We start from the raw sequence: 17,107 nt of genomic DNA on the forward strand, positions 1-17,107 counted from the left end.
CCTTCAGCAGATTCCTCTGTCCATATTCGGTTCCTCAAAGCTTGATTTCCATTCCATTGATCCTCATTTTTCCCTTCGCCTTCCTCCCTTAGCCATATGCTGGTCATTGATAATGCTCTGCGAGATTGGGCTCTCAGTGATAATCCCAACCGAACTCAGCAACCTCCACTCCCATAACATTTTAGCGTCGCAAAAAGAATTATTATGTCCCAACTGTCCACAATAAAAACAGAAAAGGGATAGTCGTTCATATTTGAACCTAACATAGGAGCAGCTTCCATTATACATGACCTTTTTTTTCCTCTTTAGCGGACGTTAATTCTCATGTGATTACGTTTTTCTTTCCCTATACCTGATGCATCATATTCTACGAAGTTTTCTAGAAAATTTCCCATCTGAACTGCCAAGTTTTCAGAGAATAATCCAATCGGGACATCGTGAATTTGAATCCAAAATGGGGAATTTATTAATGGAACTCTTAATGGATCCTCCCTTTTTTGTAGATGATATAAAATCAGCAAGTGATTATTAAAAGTCCAGGGTGACTCTTTTAAAACTCTCTCCAAATCCATTATGTGTAAAAACTGAAATAAATACCTTTTTTCTCCCAAATCCCTAATTTGAACTCCCTGTACTGGGTGCCACAGATTAGCCATCGTACTCTTCATGGCTGGAAAATGAATTAAGCTAGCTATTAAAAAATAACCTACCAGTTGGAACTCTTCATTCCCAGTTATTGATCTGTTGGTATCTGCAAAATTCCATCTTCCTCTTCATTAAGAGAAAGAATCGCTAATTCATTCTCCATCTCTGCAGGACACGAAGCCTAATCATAAGAATAAACCCTCAGCGTTTTGTAGATTGACGTCGCACTGAGATCGCTGGGTAGAACAAGACAAAAAACAATAAAGAACCCAAAACCTAAAGACTTCTACTAGAGGCGGCAGACGGACAACGTGCTAGGGTAGCAGACAGTAATCTGATATTTATTAATGAATTTACACCTTAATTTTTTTTAAATAGTTAAAACAAATTAAAATTAATTGCAAAAAAAAAATACTAAAAATTCTCTAAATAACAAATGATCAAATATCAATTTATTTTCTTCAATCTGAGAATACTTTCTTCTTCAAATATTTCCTTACAAAAGTAAACACCATATGGTCATAAGTTAAGAATCCAGACCGGCTACTTAGTTGAAAATGTAAATTAATTTTTTTAAAAAATATATTTAAAAATAAATTCAAAATAATATATTTAGCTTTTAGTTGCTTCTCCATATTCTAATTATAAATAAAATAAAACTTACTTTCTAATTACTATTAGAATTTAAAATATATGAAAACTTATATTCATCTTAACAAATATCCACTACTCATAACAATATTTACTGTGATCAAACATTACACTCTCATATTAGCATATTACGTCCCTTTTGGACAGTTTTTACGTAAAATTCTTCTCTCCCTTTCTTTAATCTTCATATTTTATTCGAAAACTACAATTCCGGCTACAATGGCTTCCGCGACGGCCGATTCTTCGGCGAAGATTCTCTCCGACCTCAACGTCAACGCCGGAGATTGGCCTCCTAATCTCGTCAAGAATCTTCACCTCCTTCATCCGGATCAGGTTTAGCATTACCTAGATTCAAGTTTTTTTTTTTTGTAAAAAATTATTAGTATGTATATATATACGCACTAGTGTAAGTATACTGTGTTTTGTTTTTTTGGCAGATAGAGTTGGCGAAGATGTTGTTAGTTTTGAGGCAGAGCCATTTGTTTCAGCATTGGCCGGAGCCTGGCGTCGAGGATAAACGAAAGAAAGCCTTTTTCGCTCAGGTCTCTGTTTATTATTTTAAAACCATGGAACTCTACAGTGTTCTAATGTGATCAACCTTTTTAAAAAAGAAAATAGCGAAGTTGGAGATTTATTTATCTTTGCTAAATTCAGTTAAATTATGGATGAAAAGAAAACTTAAGGGCATGAAAGGAGTGTTTTTTTAAAGAGAAAAATCCATTTCCTCTGTTGTTTTTGATAGGATATGGTTGATTGTGTTTCAGTGATTTTAATACTATATATCATAGAGCTTAGTATTGAACCTTTTTTCGTTTAGGTTGCTAAGCTCAATTCATGCTATCCTGGGGGTTTGGCATCCTATGTTAAAAATGCTAAGGAGCTCTTAGCGGACTCAAAAGAAGGGAAGAACCCATATGATGGCTTTACACCTTCGGTAAGGAATTTGGTCTTTCACTTTATAACTTTAATTTATTATTCACATTTTTAAATTGTACTAAGTTACATGATTCATATTAATGTAAATTGAATTGGAATTAAGTTTTCTGTACCCTGAGTCACATTCTTTCCAGTTTTCTCTGCAACTTTGTCTTAAATACAGTGAATTTATTTTGCAGGTTCCAACCGGAGATAAAGTTCTTTCTTTTGGTGATGATAATTTCATCAGATTTGAGGAGGCTGGTATCAAAGAAGCCCAAGATGCAGCATTTGTTCTTGTTGCAGGTGGCCTTGGTGAACGTCTTGGATATAATGGAATTAAGGTAGATAACCTATAGACTTGCAGTTGATATTTTTATCCTGTTAATTTCAATTATTTGGTTTCATAAGAGCTACACAAGTCTAAAAAGTTAAAATATGTTTGATAGATACTTTTGTGTTAAGTATTGGTTCCCATGGATCATGCTTTTTTGCGTTAGAGAGATATTGGATTGATGCTTCTTTCCATTTTTTAAGGATGGTTATCATATTTTATGTACCTGTTCAAACGTCAAGGAGCTAAATATTTGACTAGATACCTTGTACACCTTGTAGGTAGCACTTCCAGCAGAGACCACAACAGGAACATGTTTCTTACAACTCTACATTGAGTCTATTCTGGCTCTTCAGGAAGCTAGCAGTAGGCTTTCACAAGGTTTGTGTGGCTTCTCATTATTTTAGGAGGCATTACACTTCCAATATCCATTTTATAAAATTTGCTCCTCCACGTGATGAAGAAGGGCCAAGAGGTATTGTTCTTCTGTGTTATGAATGGAAGAAGCGATGGGAGATTACTGAGCGTTAAATAGGCCATTCTTTACATGGGAAATGTTTAATAGAATGAACAAGTCGAAAAGAGCTCCAAAAGTACACTATAATGAGGTTCCATAGAATCAACCTCTTACAATAGTTCCTAGGGATAAGAAAGGCACAACAGATATCTGTTTAAAGTTATAGTTTATGTAATGAGCTAGGTGCAATTGTCTAAGTCACCTGAGCCTAATAAATACTTTGTAAACAACCTCTCTGGTCTAGAAAGTAGTGTTGCGTCATAGACATCACATTTTCCTACGAAAAAAAATAGTCCAACCTCCGACCATTTAGAAAAATATTCCACTGTTTATTGCATCGTACAGCTTGTTAGTTCTCTTTATCTCTTAAGTTTGTTTCTCTTTCCCTCTTCTCTCAATTTTTAGGCACATGTCAAAAGGAGATTCCTTTTGTTATCATGACTTCGGATGACTCATACAGCCGTACTATGAACCTTTTAGAATCAAATTCTTATTTTGGGATGAAACCTACTCAAGTTAAACTTCTTAAGCAGGTATGTAATCACTTCTTATGTGTTCTTTTTGAGAGCTTTTGTTTAGTTCTTTTACATGAAGTGTCATATCATCAGGAGAAAGTTGCTTGCTTAGATGATAATGATGCTAGGCTTGCTTTGGACCCTCATGACAAATACAAAATTCAGGTAATCATCATAATGCAGTATATAAAAGCAACATAAAACTGAGAGGTCCTTTTCCTTAAGTGTTTTCTGGTTTTGTCTTGTCAGACAAAACCTCATGGCCATGGTGATGTGCACTCACTTTTATATTCAAGCGGCCTTCTGAAAATCTGGTACGTCTCATATGCTTATATTGCTTCTAAAATCTGGATTCTGGATTTTTTATGTTTATATATTACCAGCTGCCATTATTTTATGTCTTTGTGGCATGGGAACTCCTTATATGATGATATTCGTGTCTGTCCTTGCCCTTGCCTCTCATTAACAGGTGCTAATAAAAAATTTGTTTTCTAGTCCCTTAAGCTATAACAATGAAAGAAGATGACAATATCCACGCAAATATGATAGTAATTTAGCTGCCATACACTTATATCTATTTTCTAACTCTCCTTGATCTTAATTGTCTTGACATTTATCTGCTCTGCATCAGTCACATTGCATAAAATGCCAACTGGCCCTTTTTGGAAATTTATTCAATGCATAATTTCTTATATTTAATGTCATACTTTTTTCTAGGCATGATGCTGGTTTGAGATGGGTTCTCTTTTTCCAAGACACAAATGGACTTCTATTCAAGGTTAACCGCTAGAATTTCCATCATTTCATGGTTATTTTTTTTATTCTGAATAAAATTTTTACCATTTCAATGTAGGCCATTCCAGCTGCACTAGGAGTCAGTGCTACTAAACAATACCATGTCAATTGTTTGCTGTTCAACGAAAAGCAAAAGAAGCCATTGGAGGAATTACCAGACTCACTCACAGTGATGGTATTTATATATGAAACTCCTCTAATTATTGGAAACTAGAACTGCCAATGGCGTGTCAATGTTTGTTTGTAGACCTATTTCTCTAGAGATGTTCATAGTTGTCTAAAAGAAGGTTTATACTTCACTAATTTCTGATTTCTTGAGTGTTTCTTTTGTTTTGTGCTTGTTCATGCTAAAGTTTTTTTGAGATGATAGGATGGTGCATAATTGCCTCTTTCTTCTCCGCCCCCTCTGTCCATTTCTGTTGTTGGTTTATATGCATGTATGATGCATCTATGCTATAAAAGGTGTTTTAGGCATCAAATTCCTGTGCTTCACCAGTACCAGTAACAGGACATGAAATTGACGTCAGGGAGATTGATGGTGATCAATGTGGAATACAATCAACTTGATCCTCTGCTTAGAGCCAATGCACATCCTGATGGAGATGTTAATTGTGAGACTGGTTATTCTCCTTTCCCTGGAAATATAAACCAAGTAATTTTTCTAGCTCAAAATCATCGTTTAGAAATTTAATTCTTGATGATAATCTGATGAATAAAGTACTTGAGCCTTTAGAAATTCAATCAAAATTTTCACGTTTGGACTATAATGTGGGTTATTTACTTATGTAAGCACCAGTCAAGGTATTAAAAGCTATAAAGTTCTTTACATGATGAATTGTCCTTGTCATCATTATGACATTTATAAAATTTGATCTGATTCTTTTCTAGTGTAAATATCAGCCACATATATTAACTTTTCCATATTTTATCTACTTGCTCTCCCTGTCCTCTTATGTATTTGTTCTATGTAACAGCTGATTTTGGAGCTTGGTCCATACATTGAGGAGCTGAAAAAAACAGGAGGTGCTATTGAGGAATTTGTTAACCCCAAGTAATTATTCTTTTATTTTTCACTAATTATTATTGGAATTTTTCAGTGCTCTGCTTTGTGGATGATTTTATTGCTTATTTCTGCATATAACAATATTTTGGAATAAAAAATTGTACTTCATTCTTTATTCTCAAGTCTTTTCTAGACCTTGAAGCACATATGCCTTTAATTGACATGAGGGTTGGAATTAAACTGAATTTCCAGGAAAGATGTAGCATAACAGAATTTTATGTAAATGGTAATCTTACCAGCATCATCTTTTATTCAAACTTGGGTGTGAGTGTCGGACGCAGCTAGGTATGCGTTTGATAAGGGTATGTTAAATTTTTTCCAAGATTTTCATATATTTAGAGAATCTTTGCAGGATCATAACCCCATGCCTATGTCCACATATGTGTTAGACACAGGTGTCGAACATGGGTACTTAAAGAAAAATTTGAAGTCAGGCAACGTAGGTGTCATGTCCAGTTATAGAAAACATTTTAAGAAATGTAATTTGTTCCTAGATTTTTCGTGCTGTAGGAAATGCCTTCTTGTCCTTGAAGTTGTTATGATAGTCAAACATCAGGTCCTAGCTAGTAAAAGTCACATTCGTGATTCCAGATCATGGTGGAGAATTTCTACAGCTTGATCTGATTTTATTGAAATGTTGATGTCCCAAGATCTTTTATTTTTAACTTTGTATACTTGGTTCCTTGTAAAATAAGAAAGCTAATCTAGACCATTTCATCTGTTTTGTTACCGCAGGTATAAAGATGCTAGCAAAACATTTAAGTCCTCAACTCGGCTTGAGTGTATGATGCAAGACTATCCTAAAACATTGCCTCCATCAGCAAAAGTTGGATTTACGGTAATTGGTGGTTTCAATCATTTACCGTTATTGCAGTTAAGCTTTTGGTCATGTTAGAGCTTATGTAATATTAGCCGTCAGATAGTACCTTCTTCTCACTGTGGTTCTATGATCAGTATTCCTGATTTAATGCAATTGTGTAGCTGATCGGTACATGGCTTGCTTATGCACCGGTGAAGAACAACCCTGAGGATGCTGCTAAGGTGAAATTATATTTTAATAAGTTCTGAAGTCCACCTCTTTCTGTTTATATGGCCCTTTTGCAATTATAACAATCTGGCACGTCAATGTATAGCAAATCCAGGATTTCAGGTGTTGGTTGGTATATACAAAATGACATGACAGTGTAATTAGGTACTTCTGTCAAGATCTTGTCTGATTTCAGTTTCCTAATTAAGGAATATTTGAGTGTATCAAATAGGATTCTATAAATATTTTATCCCTAACTTTAAGGCTGTTTTTAGGTACAGCATCCCTAGAATTAGTACGTTTCCTAGTGTAAAGTTTCTTAAGTTAGGCTTACTATGTCTATAAATATTTATGTAATTTCTTGTGAAAAATATAATTGAAATAGCCTGTTTTTAACATGGTATCAGAGCTTTTTTAGCCCGATTTTTGGGATTTTTTTTTCTTTGTCTGGCGATTTTTTTCCTGATTCCAACCAGCCCTCAAGCCTGTAAAATTTGTTCAAACGAAACATGACTGAAACTGTCTAGATCAGTAACACTGGGGATGTCTCAGAAGTTTTTGTGAACAACTCAAACCCAACAAGTGAGTTTCAGAACATCCAAGTAGCCTACAGGCTAAATGGGAAAAATTACCTGAAGTGGTCTCAACTGGTTCGTACGTTCTTGAAGGGAAGAGGAAAACTGAGTCACTTACTCGGAACTGGACCTAAAGAAGGAGATCCTAAGTTTGATGCTTGGGATGAACAAGACTCTATGGTAATGTCTTGGTTATGGAACTCTATGATGCCAGAAATCAGTGATACATGCATGTTTCTTAACACATCCAAAGAAATATGGGAAACTGTGAAACAGACTTATTCTAAAGTTCGAGATGCTGCTCAAATCTATGAAATCAAGACTAAGATTTCATTTACCAAGCAAGGAAGTCGATCAATCACGGAGTATTCCAATCTATTACAAAGTTTATGGCAAGAGATGGATCATTACCAGTGCATTCAAATGAAGTGCAGTGAAGATGCAACACTCTTAAAAAGGTTCGTTGAAAAGGATCGAATTTATGATTTTCTTGCTGGACTAAATATTGAGTTTGATGCAGTAAGAGTTCAAGTACTTGAAAAAGAGGAACTACTATCACTAAATGAGACAATTGCAATTGTTCGTGCTGAGGAAGGAAGAAGAGGAGTTATGGTTGAGAACAGTCAAGTGGATAGTTCAGCCTTGGTTACAAAAGCTGTAAGTGAGAGGAGATTTGGCCTGGAGCAGCCAAATAGTGAAGATAATAGACATACAGAACGTACAAAGCCTATTAACAGGGATTTCGTATGGTGCACCTACTGTAAAAAGGCCCGTCACACTAAAGAAAGATGCTGGAAACTCCATGGGAAGCCACAAACAACAAATAAAAATTTTTCAGAAAAAGGTGGACAACCCAAGGGACAAGGACGAGCATATATAGCAAGATAGCTGGATGGAAAAAATAATTCTCAGGAATCACCTGTTGAATTCAATAAAGAAGAAATTGAGAAGTTAAAAAATTTGCTGGGATCATTGGAAAAAAATTCTTCAACAGGTACTTGTAGTTTAGCTTTTTCAGGTATATCCTATTCTCAAGATTCTAAAGTCTCAGATACAGTCACCAAAAGTTCTTGGGTCATTGACTCAGGAGCTACGGACCACATGACCCACTCCTCTCAAAAATTTGTTTCATATACACCTTACCCTAGTAGTAGAAAAATAACAGTAGTCGATGGTTCTGTGATCACAGTGGCTGGTCAGGGTGATATTGTTATAAACAAAACCCTTACTCTTAAAAATGTCCTTCATGTTCCAAAACTATTTACCAATCTTTTATCCATTCAAAGAATTACCAAAGACTCTAACTGTAAAGTGGTTTTCTATCACAATCGATGTCTTTTTCAGGAACAGAATACGAGGAGGATGATTGGACATGCTAAGGAAGTAAATGGCCTATACTATCTTGAAGAATCCAGTGGAGAAGTTAGTGCTCTGAATTCCTCACCTTCATCTTTCATATCCGAATCTATCAAAACCAATAAAGACCAAATTTGGCTCTATTACCTTCGCCTTGGTCATCCATCGTTTAGAGTCCTTAAGATTATGTTTCCTTCATTGTTCAAAGGATTGATTGTTGAAAAATTTCATTGTGATATCTGTGAACTTGCAAAACATAAACGTACCTCTTTTCCAGTAAGCAATAAAAGAACTTTCACTCCTTTTACTCTTATTCATAGTGATGTTTGGGGGCCATCCACTATTTCAAATATTTTTGGGGCTCGGTGGTTTATATCCTTTATTGACGATTGTACTCGTGTGTCTTGGATATTTCTTTTAAAACAAAAATCTGATGTAAGGTCTGTCTTTCCAACCTTTTACAACATGATCAAAACACAATTCAGACAATGCCAAGGATTATTTCAATCAATTTCTCTCAACATATTTCCAGGAAAGAGGCATTATACATGAGTCATCTTGTGTTAGTACACCTCAACAAAATGGTGTTGCCGAAAGAAAGAATGGTCACATTTTAGCTATTACAAGAGCCCTTTTGTTCCAAAAAAATGTCCCTAAAAAATATTGGGGGGAGACTGTTTTAATTGCTACTCATTTGATAAATAGATTGCCTACAAAAGTCCTTGAATCTCAAAGTCCTATGCAAGTTCTAGCAAAATTCTTTCCTGATTTCAATACTTCAAGTAACCTTACTCCCAAAATATTTGGCTGTGTTGCTTTTGTACATGTTTATTCTCAAAATAGAGGAAAATTTGATCCATGAGCTATCAAGTGTCTTTCTTGGTTATTCTTCCACTCAAAAGGGGTACAAATGCTATCATCTAGCCACAAAAATTTTTTTTTGTAACAGCAGATGTTACTTTTGCAGAACAAGAGAATTTCTTTACTCGTCCTTATCTTCAGGGGGAGATCTTATTCACAGAAGATAAGGACAAAGAATTCTTTCTTCTTGACATTCCAGCTCCTGTCCAGCAACAAAACACCCACATTCCAGCTCCTGTCCAGCAACCAAACACTCCCACTTAGTCCTTGCCTACTAACCAACATGCCCGACTTGAAACAATGGCCCCTATACAACCTGAAACAGAGCCTAATACACCCAAATCACCAAGAGGAATTCAAGACACTACTCGTCCTTTACTAGTTTACTCAAGGAAGAAAGCACCGGTGCAAGTTCAATCATCTTCTTCTCTTATACGACCTGAGGTAATTGTTGAACCTACTTTGAATTCTAATATTGTAAATTTAGATGATTTTCCCGTTGCTATTAGAAAGGGGACTAGAACCTGTACAAAACATCCCTTGTACCTATTCATGTCTTACAAAAACTTGTCCCATAACCACAAAACCTTCCTTACCAGCCTAAATTCTATCTCCATAACCAAAACTGTATTCGAGGCATTAGAAGATGAGAATTGGAAAAATGCCATGAAAGTTGAAATGGACGCTCTTGAAAAAAATAAGACATGAGACTTAGTGCAATTACCGAGAGGAAAGAAACCAGTGGGATGTCGCTGGGTGTACACAGTGAAATATAAGTCAGATGGTTCTTTGGAGAGGTACAAAGTAAGATTGGTTGCTAAAGGGTACACTCAAATGTATGGAATAGACTACCTTGAGACATTTGCCCCTGTAGCAAAGATGAACACTGTAAGAGTGTTGTTGTCACTAGCTGCTAACCGAGGCTGGAAATTACAACAATTTGACATCAAAAATGCCTTTTTACATGGTGATCTTGAGAAGGAAGTCTATATGGATGTTCCTTCAGGATTCGGTCCAAATACAGGACAGGTAGTTTGCAGACTAAAAAAGGCTTTGTATGGGCTAAAACAGTCCCTGAGGGCTTGGTTTGGAAGATTTACCAAAGTAATGCTCAAGTTGGGGTATAAACAGAGTCAAGGAGATTACACTCTATTTGTAAAACACTCATCTTCAGGGGGAGTGACTGCTATATTAGTTTATGTTGATGACACTATAGTGACTGGTGATGATCTAGAAGGAACGGAGAATTTAAAGAAATGCCTAGTAAAAGAATTTGAAGTCAAAGAGCTCGGTAAGTTAAAATATTTCCTTGGTATTGAAGTGGCACACTCTCGGGAAGAAATATTCATATCTCAGCAAAAATACATAGTTGATTTGTTGACAGAGATGGGTAAGTTGGGCTGTAAACCAGCAGAGACGCCCATAGAGGTGAACTACAGACTTGGAAATGCACTAGAAGATGCAGCAGTTGATAAAAGGTCATATCAAAGACTTATGGGGAAGCTCATTTACTTGTCTCATACCAGTCCAGATATTGCCTATGCAGTAGGTGTTGTAAGTCAGTTTATGCACAATCCTAAAGAATCACATCTTAGAGCCGTATATCAGATTCTACAGTACTTAAAGGGCACACCAGGCAAAGGAATCCTATTTTAAAAGGGGCAGAATTTAACCCTTGAAGCCTATACTGATGCAGATTATGCAGGATCTATGGTTGATAGAAGATCAACCTCGGGCTATCGTACTTTCCTAGAAGGCAAACTTGTGACTTGGAGGAGTAAAAAACAAAATGTTGTGGCTAGATCTAGTGCAGAAGCTGAATTTAGGGCGATGGCTCTTGGAGTTTGTGAGTTGTTATGGCTAAAAATTATTTTGGAAGATTTGAAGATCGAGTGGGAAGGTCCAATGAAGTTGTATTGTGATAATAAGTTTGCTATCAATTATGCACATAATCCAGTTCAACATGATCGAACGAAGCATGTTGAGGTTGATAGACATTTTATAAAGGAAAAACTGGACAGTGGCTTAATTTGCACTCCATTTGTGTCCACTGATGGTCAACTAGCAGATATACTTACCAAAGGATTGTCTGGGAAGTTTCAGAAATTAGTAAGCAAGCTGAGAATGGATGATATCCACTTCCCAGCTTGAGGGGGAGTGTCAGATTTCAGTTTCCTAATTAAGGAATATTTGAGTGTATCAAATAGGATTCTGTAAATATTTTATCCCTAACTTTAAGGCTGTTTTTAGGTACAGCATCCCTAGAATTAGTATGTTTCCTAGTGTAAAGTTTCCTAAGTTAGGCTCACTATGTCTATAAATATTTATGTAATTTCTTGTGAAAAATATAATTGAAATAGCCTGTTTTTAACAGATCTAAAGATAGAAAAGCTGAGATATCTGGATTATGTTGCTCAATTCTTTTAGGACTCTATTTCAGAGGGTGAACAATTCTTGAAAATTAATTTTCTTTTGTACCCTTACATCATACATGTTAAAATATGCTAATCATCCTGTTAGTATTCTGCTGCTGCTTCAAGGTGAATTTTGTCAAGTAAATTAGTTCCTTTTACATTCATTACCTGTCTTAAATACAATGTTCACACTTGACCGCTGTAGAGTTGTTTATAGTGAAATTCTACAGTTCATTTAGATGGTGCTCATCATCTTAAATATAGTGCTCACACCTGACCAATGTAGAGTTGTTTATAGTGATACTCTATAGTTCATTTAGATGGTGCTCGTCATTCTATCATGCTAAGCATCTGCCTCTTCACTTTTTGTCTCCCTTAAACTTCTTGGTTAATCTTTGAGCAAGTAGCCAGTGGGCAATGTATTGTCTCTCTACCTCTGGACCAAGGCTTCTGTTTGGATATCTGTAGTATCGTTGTTTGTTGCCCTTGCTGATTCAGGGTATGTTCTCGGTATCTTTGTCAGTTTGATTTGATTTATTAACGTTAAATTAACCTTTAATTAAAGGTATCAAAAGGGAATCATTACCACAGTGCAACTTCTGGAGAAATGGCTATATATCGTGCGAACAGTCGCATCCTTCAAAAGGTGCTCATGTTATACTTTGTTAAATTCAATTGCTAGATCTCTATCTCATTCTGTAGCATCTTTATTATTAATCTCTTTATAACCTTCATTTTATTGACAAATCCTTTGGTTTCCAATTTTAATCTGTTTTCCAGGCTGGTGTCAAACTGGAGGATCCAGTTCCACAGGTATTCAATGGACAAGAGGTGGAAGTGTGGCCACGTGTTACATGGAAACCTATATGGAGGCTGACGTTTTCTGAGATCAAAAGCAAACTTAGGGGAAGTTGCTCCATTTCTCAAAGGTCTACCATGGCTCTTAAGGGTCGCAATATATTTCTAGAAGATCTATCCTTGGATGGAGCTCTTGCCATCAACTCCATTGATGGTGCCAAGGTATGCCACAATAAACTAATGGTAGATTCATTACATTCTGTAAAGCTGTTATTCCCTTTTAATTGGTTTTCTTCCTTGCGGTCTTTGGAACAAATTGAATTGATTTGTTTTAAAATTTGATATTTTAAGCATCGTCTATAAATGCCAATTTGTTGATACATTTCTTAGTCTAGTGCCATATTTTGAAATATCATCACTCATAAGAGATGATCTGTTGGCTTCACCCGTTACCATCATATTAGCATATGTTCAATAACTTTTCGAATATGTGACCTCTCTGTGCCTGTAAATCTGGAAGTTGATTTTTCGAATATTTGAAGTAACTTTAGTCTGGGTTTTGAGCTTAATTCAGTTGAAGAATTTGGTAATAACATGGTTTTGGAAATAGGTAAAAGTGGGAGGATTGATACGGAACAAGGGCTGGAGTCTTGAGAGCATAGACCACAAAGATAGTGGTATCCCGGAGGAACTGAGGACCAGAGGGTTCAGAATAAACAAAATAGAGCAGTTGGAGAAAACTTATAGTGAAGCTGGCGAGTTCAACTTTTAGCCATGAATTTGAACATAATATTCAGAGATAACATCAAGTCGTTTCTTCTTTAAGGTTAAAGATAAAAGTCAATAAAGGAGGAATTTGATGTCTTTCCTTCAGTAGCTTGTATTTCTATCGAAGGTTTAGCAATAATGAGGTTAGAGGAGTGCTGAAATTTTGTGTAATGACCCCAAACCTTCCTCTTTCTCCTACTAGACTCTTCCATCTTTTACTTCTCTCACTGCTGGGGTTCAAACAAAAATTATGTTGATACTACCTATTTTGTACCTATATAGTTAAGATAAATCTTCAATTTTTAATATCATCATATCATATATATTAATTAAACTTAAATTAATAAATATTTAAAATAGAGTTTACATCATATAAATTCACATTAAAAGTAATTATATAATTTAAAATTATAATTTTATTAAAATTCAAATGAACTAAATATATGAAAACAAAGTTTAATAAAATTGTTAAAAAAAAGCATAATAAATGATATTAATAAAAAAATTACACATAAAATCACTCAAAAGTTTAATTTAGCAATCAAACTATCCATTTAAGCATCAAAGTTAGTTAAGGACATTGAAATTTTTGATAACTTGGTTGTTAGTTGCTGATAATTGGAAGAAATAATAATGCAGCAACTTTTATCAAATATTAGATGACTCTCTTATAATATTTAACATGTTATGAATTTTGAATTACACTTTTGATCACTTTTTTTTAAATTCATATATCAAAGTAATTAATTTAAGTATAAAAAATTTTGATCACCATGATTGAATGACATGAGAATACAACATCTATTAAATGTTAATCGGAATTACTACAATATTTAACATGACATTATGAATTTTTTAAATGCTTTAAAAAATAAATTGCACTTTTGATTATATTTATCTATGGTCCAGCACAAGGTTTGATTTTAAAAAACTTTTCAAGCTCAAGCTTAGTTTTGGGCCAATTCACCACCCATCAGGCTTAGTCTTGGAGTTGGTTGGGGGTGTAGTCGCTTAAGGTTAAAAGTTAGAAAGGATTCAAAAATATTATTTCCTCATCTTTTAATTTGAGAAAAAAAAATTTGATCTATGCTTTATTACAGGCAGGAAAAGAAAAGAAAATATGCTTTCAATTTTTCTCCATAAATGCTTCATCTCTAACTCTTTGACTTCTCCAAACCTCCTCTAGTTCTCAAATTTCAACTTTTACTATTAAAGTTAATGGAGAATTTCAATTTTCTCTAAAAAAAAATCAACGGTTACTAGCATTCAACCTTTTCTATTTTTCCATAACCATGGCAATGGGAGAAAGTTTCTCCAAGTTAAACAAGGTCAAATTTCATTTGAATAATAGACCATTCACCAGTCATCAGCATCAATCAATTGAAGTTATTAATTTTTATTTTATATCTGAGAGATTGAGAGCCTCCCATTTGCGGTCTGCCGCATCTACCATTGTTGCAGCTATAATTCTCACTCATTCTCTTTTTTGTAATCTTTTCATTCTTAATTTGATGACATCTTTGGGTTTTAATTAATAAAGCCATTATGTCAGCCTTATATTTAGCCTATCCCCCTAATTCCTTTTTTGATGAACCATAGTACAGTATACTACTATGTACACTTTCTTTATGACTTTATGCGATTGAAATTTTAATTATATTTGTTATTCATTTAATTTTTTTGTTGCATTTCCCTCACAAGTAATTGGATATTGTTAATTACAGTGTCTATTTGTAATTGATTATTATAATTATATTTATAGAATTTCATTGACTCGATTTGACTTTGGGAATTAGCAAATGTCAAAGTAAATATCCAATTTGAAATTCTTCTATCAGATGCTATTGTTTTATTTTCTTGTGTTACTTAATAATCTAATTTATCTTTTATATATAATGATTCCTAAAAAGCATTTATCTAAAATTTAAAAAAAAAGGAAAAAGAGAAATCGTGCTAAAGAGTTAAAAAAATCACAACAAGGTTCTATTGATAAATTTTTTTAAAAAAAAAGATTTTTTAATGAAAATTTGGATAAATCAAATGAAAGTTTGCATAATTATGAGAATGATGAAATTAATGATCCAAATAAGCCTAATGATGTGCCAAATGTATCCATTATCGAAAATCTTGGTCTTAATGAAGAGCAAACAACTCCTAATATTGGCATTGATGAAGAAAAAACAATTCCTTCTTTGGATATTTATGATCCTAGAAATTGAGCTAATCTTGATAACAAAACAACGGACATTTTAGTTGAAAAAGGGTCTATAAGAAAATGAATCTTGATTTTCCTCTCTATAATAATAATAGACATTTTTCATATGCTTATTTTTCTAAGACGTTGAGTAATAGTGAGATTAGCAATAGAAAATATTTGGTTTATTGCCAACATGTTGACAAAGTATTTTATTTTTGTTGTAAGTTGTTCAAATCTATTAGTAACAAAAGTTTGTTAGCAAATAAGAGTTTAAGTGATTGAAGGCATATTAGTGAGAGGTTCAAACAATAAGAAAACAATGCTGAGAATATGACTAATATGAATACTTGGAACGAAATGAGAGTAAGATTTGGATAAAAATAAAACAATTGATAAAAACTTACAAGAACATATTATGAAAGAGAAAGAGCTATGGAGACAAGTTTTACTTAGAATATTTTCAACTGTGAAATGTCTTGCTACTCATAATTTGACTTTTCGAGGATCCAATGAAAACCTCTACCAGAATAGCAATGGTAATTTCCTGGGATAATTGAAATGATTGCAAAATTCGATGTGATAATACAAGATCATGTTAGATGCATTCAAAACCGTGAAATTCATTAGCATTATCTTAGACATAAAATTCAAAATGAGTTAATTTCTCTTTTGGCTGGTAGTGTTAAAAGTTCTATAATTAATATCATCAAAGAGGCGAAATATTTTTCTATAATTCTTGATTGTATCCCTGATATTGGTCATCAAAAACAAATTACTCTAATAGTATGATATGTGAATATGTCAACTAATAAAATAAAAATTGACGAGTACTTTTTAGAGTTTTTGAAGGTGGATGACACATCTAGATGGAAACATTTTAATGAATTACAAGATGTTTTGAAGTCTCTTGATCTTAATGTTGACGATGTAATGGGTCAAGGTTATGATAATGGTTCCAATATGAAAAGGAAGCACCAAAGTGTTCAAAAGCGATTTCTTGAAATAAACCCTAGAGCATTATATATGCATTGTGCTTGTCATAGTCTGAATCTTACTCTTAGTGATATGACACATTCTTGCATTAGAGCTTTTTCATTTTTTGAAATTGTTCAACGCATATATTCATTATTTTTGGGTTCTACAAAAAGATGGAAAATATTGGTTGACAATGTCCCTGAATTAACTATAAATTTTTATCTAATACTCGTTGGGAGAGTCGAATTAAAAGTGTTAAAAGCAATTAGATTTCAAATTCCCGAAATAAGATTGGTTTTGTCAAAATTATATAAATCTTGTGATAAAGCAAAGTCAAATAGTGAAAAGAGTTTGATCAATGCACTTTGGAGTTTTGAGTTTTTGTTTGATACGGTAATTTGGTATAAAATTTTATTTGCTATAAATATGGTGAGCAAGAAATTACAATCTAAGTCTATGTGCATTAAACACCATTATAAAACAATTAAAAGGTGAATTGTCATATTTTGAAAAGTATAGAGATGAAGGCTTTACTTCTAACATAAGTATTGCTAAAAGTATTGCACTTGGTATGAATGTAGAGCCTACCCTTCCAACAAAGCGTCGTTTTATTAGAAAAAAAACAATTTGATGAGAATAACCAAAAGGATGAAAAAATTTAGTCGGCTGATGAATTATTTAGAGTTGATTATGTTTTAGTT

At 33.9% G+C, this 17,107-nt stretch overlaps 1 pseudogene; it reads left to right on the forward strand.

The window, feature by feature from the left end:
* Positions 1-1,336: 1,336 nt before the first annotated feature.
* LOC107960387 (UDP-sugar pyrophosphorylase-like) lies at positions 1,337-13,533 on the forward strand (annotated as a pseudogene).
* Positions 13,534-17,107: the final 3,574 nt, after the last annotated feature.

Source organism: Gossypium hirsutum, chromosome A05 (assembly GCF_007990345.1).
Source record: "Gossypium hirsutum isolate 1008001.06 chromosome A05, Gossypium_hirsutum_v2.1, whole genome shotgun sequence".
NCBI classification, from domain to species: domain Eukaryota; kingdom Viridiplantae; phylum Streptophyta; class Magnoliopsida; order Malvales; family Malvaceae; genus Gossypium; species Gossypium hirsutum.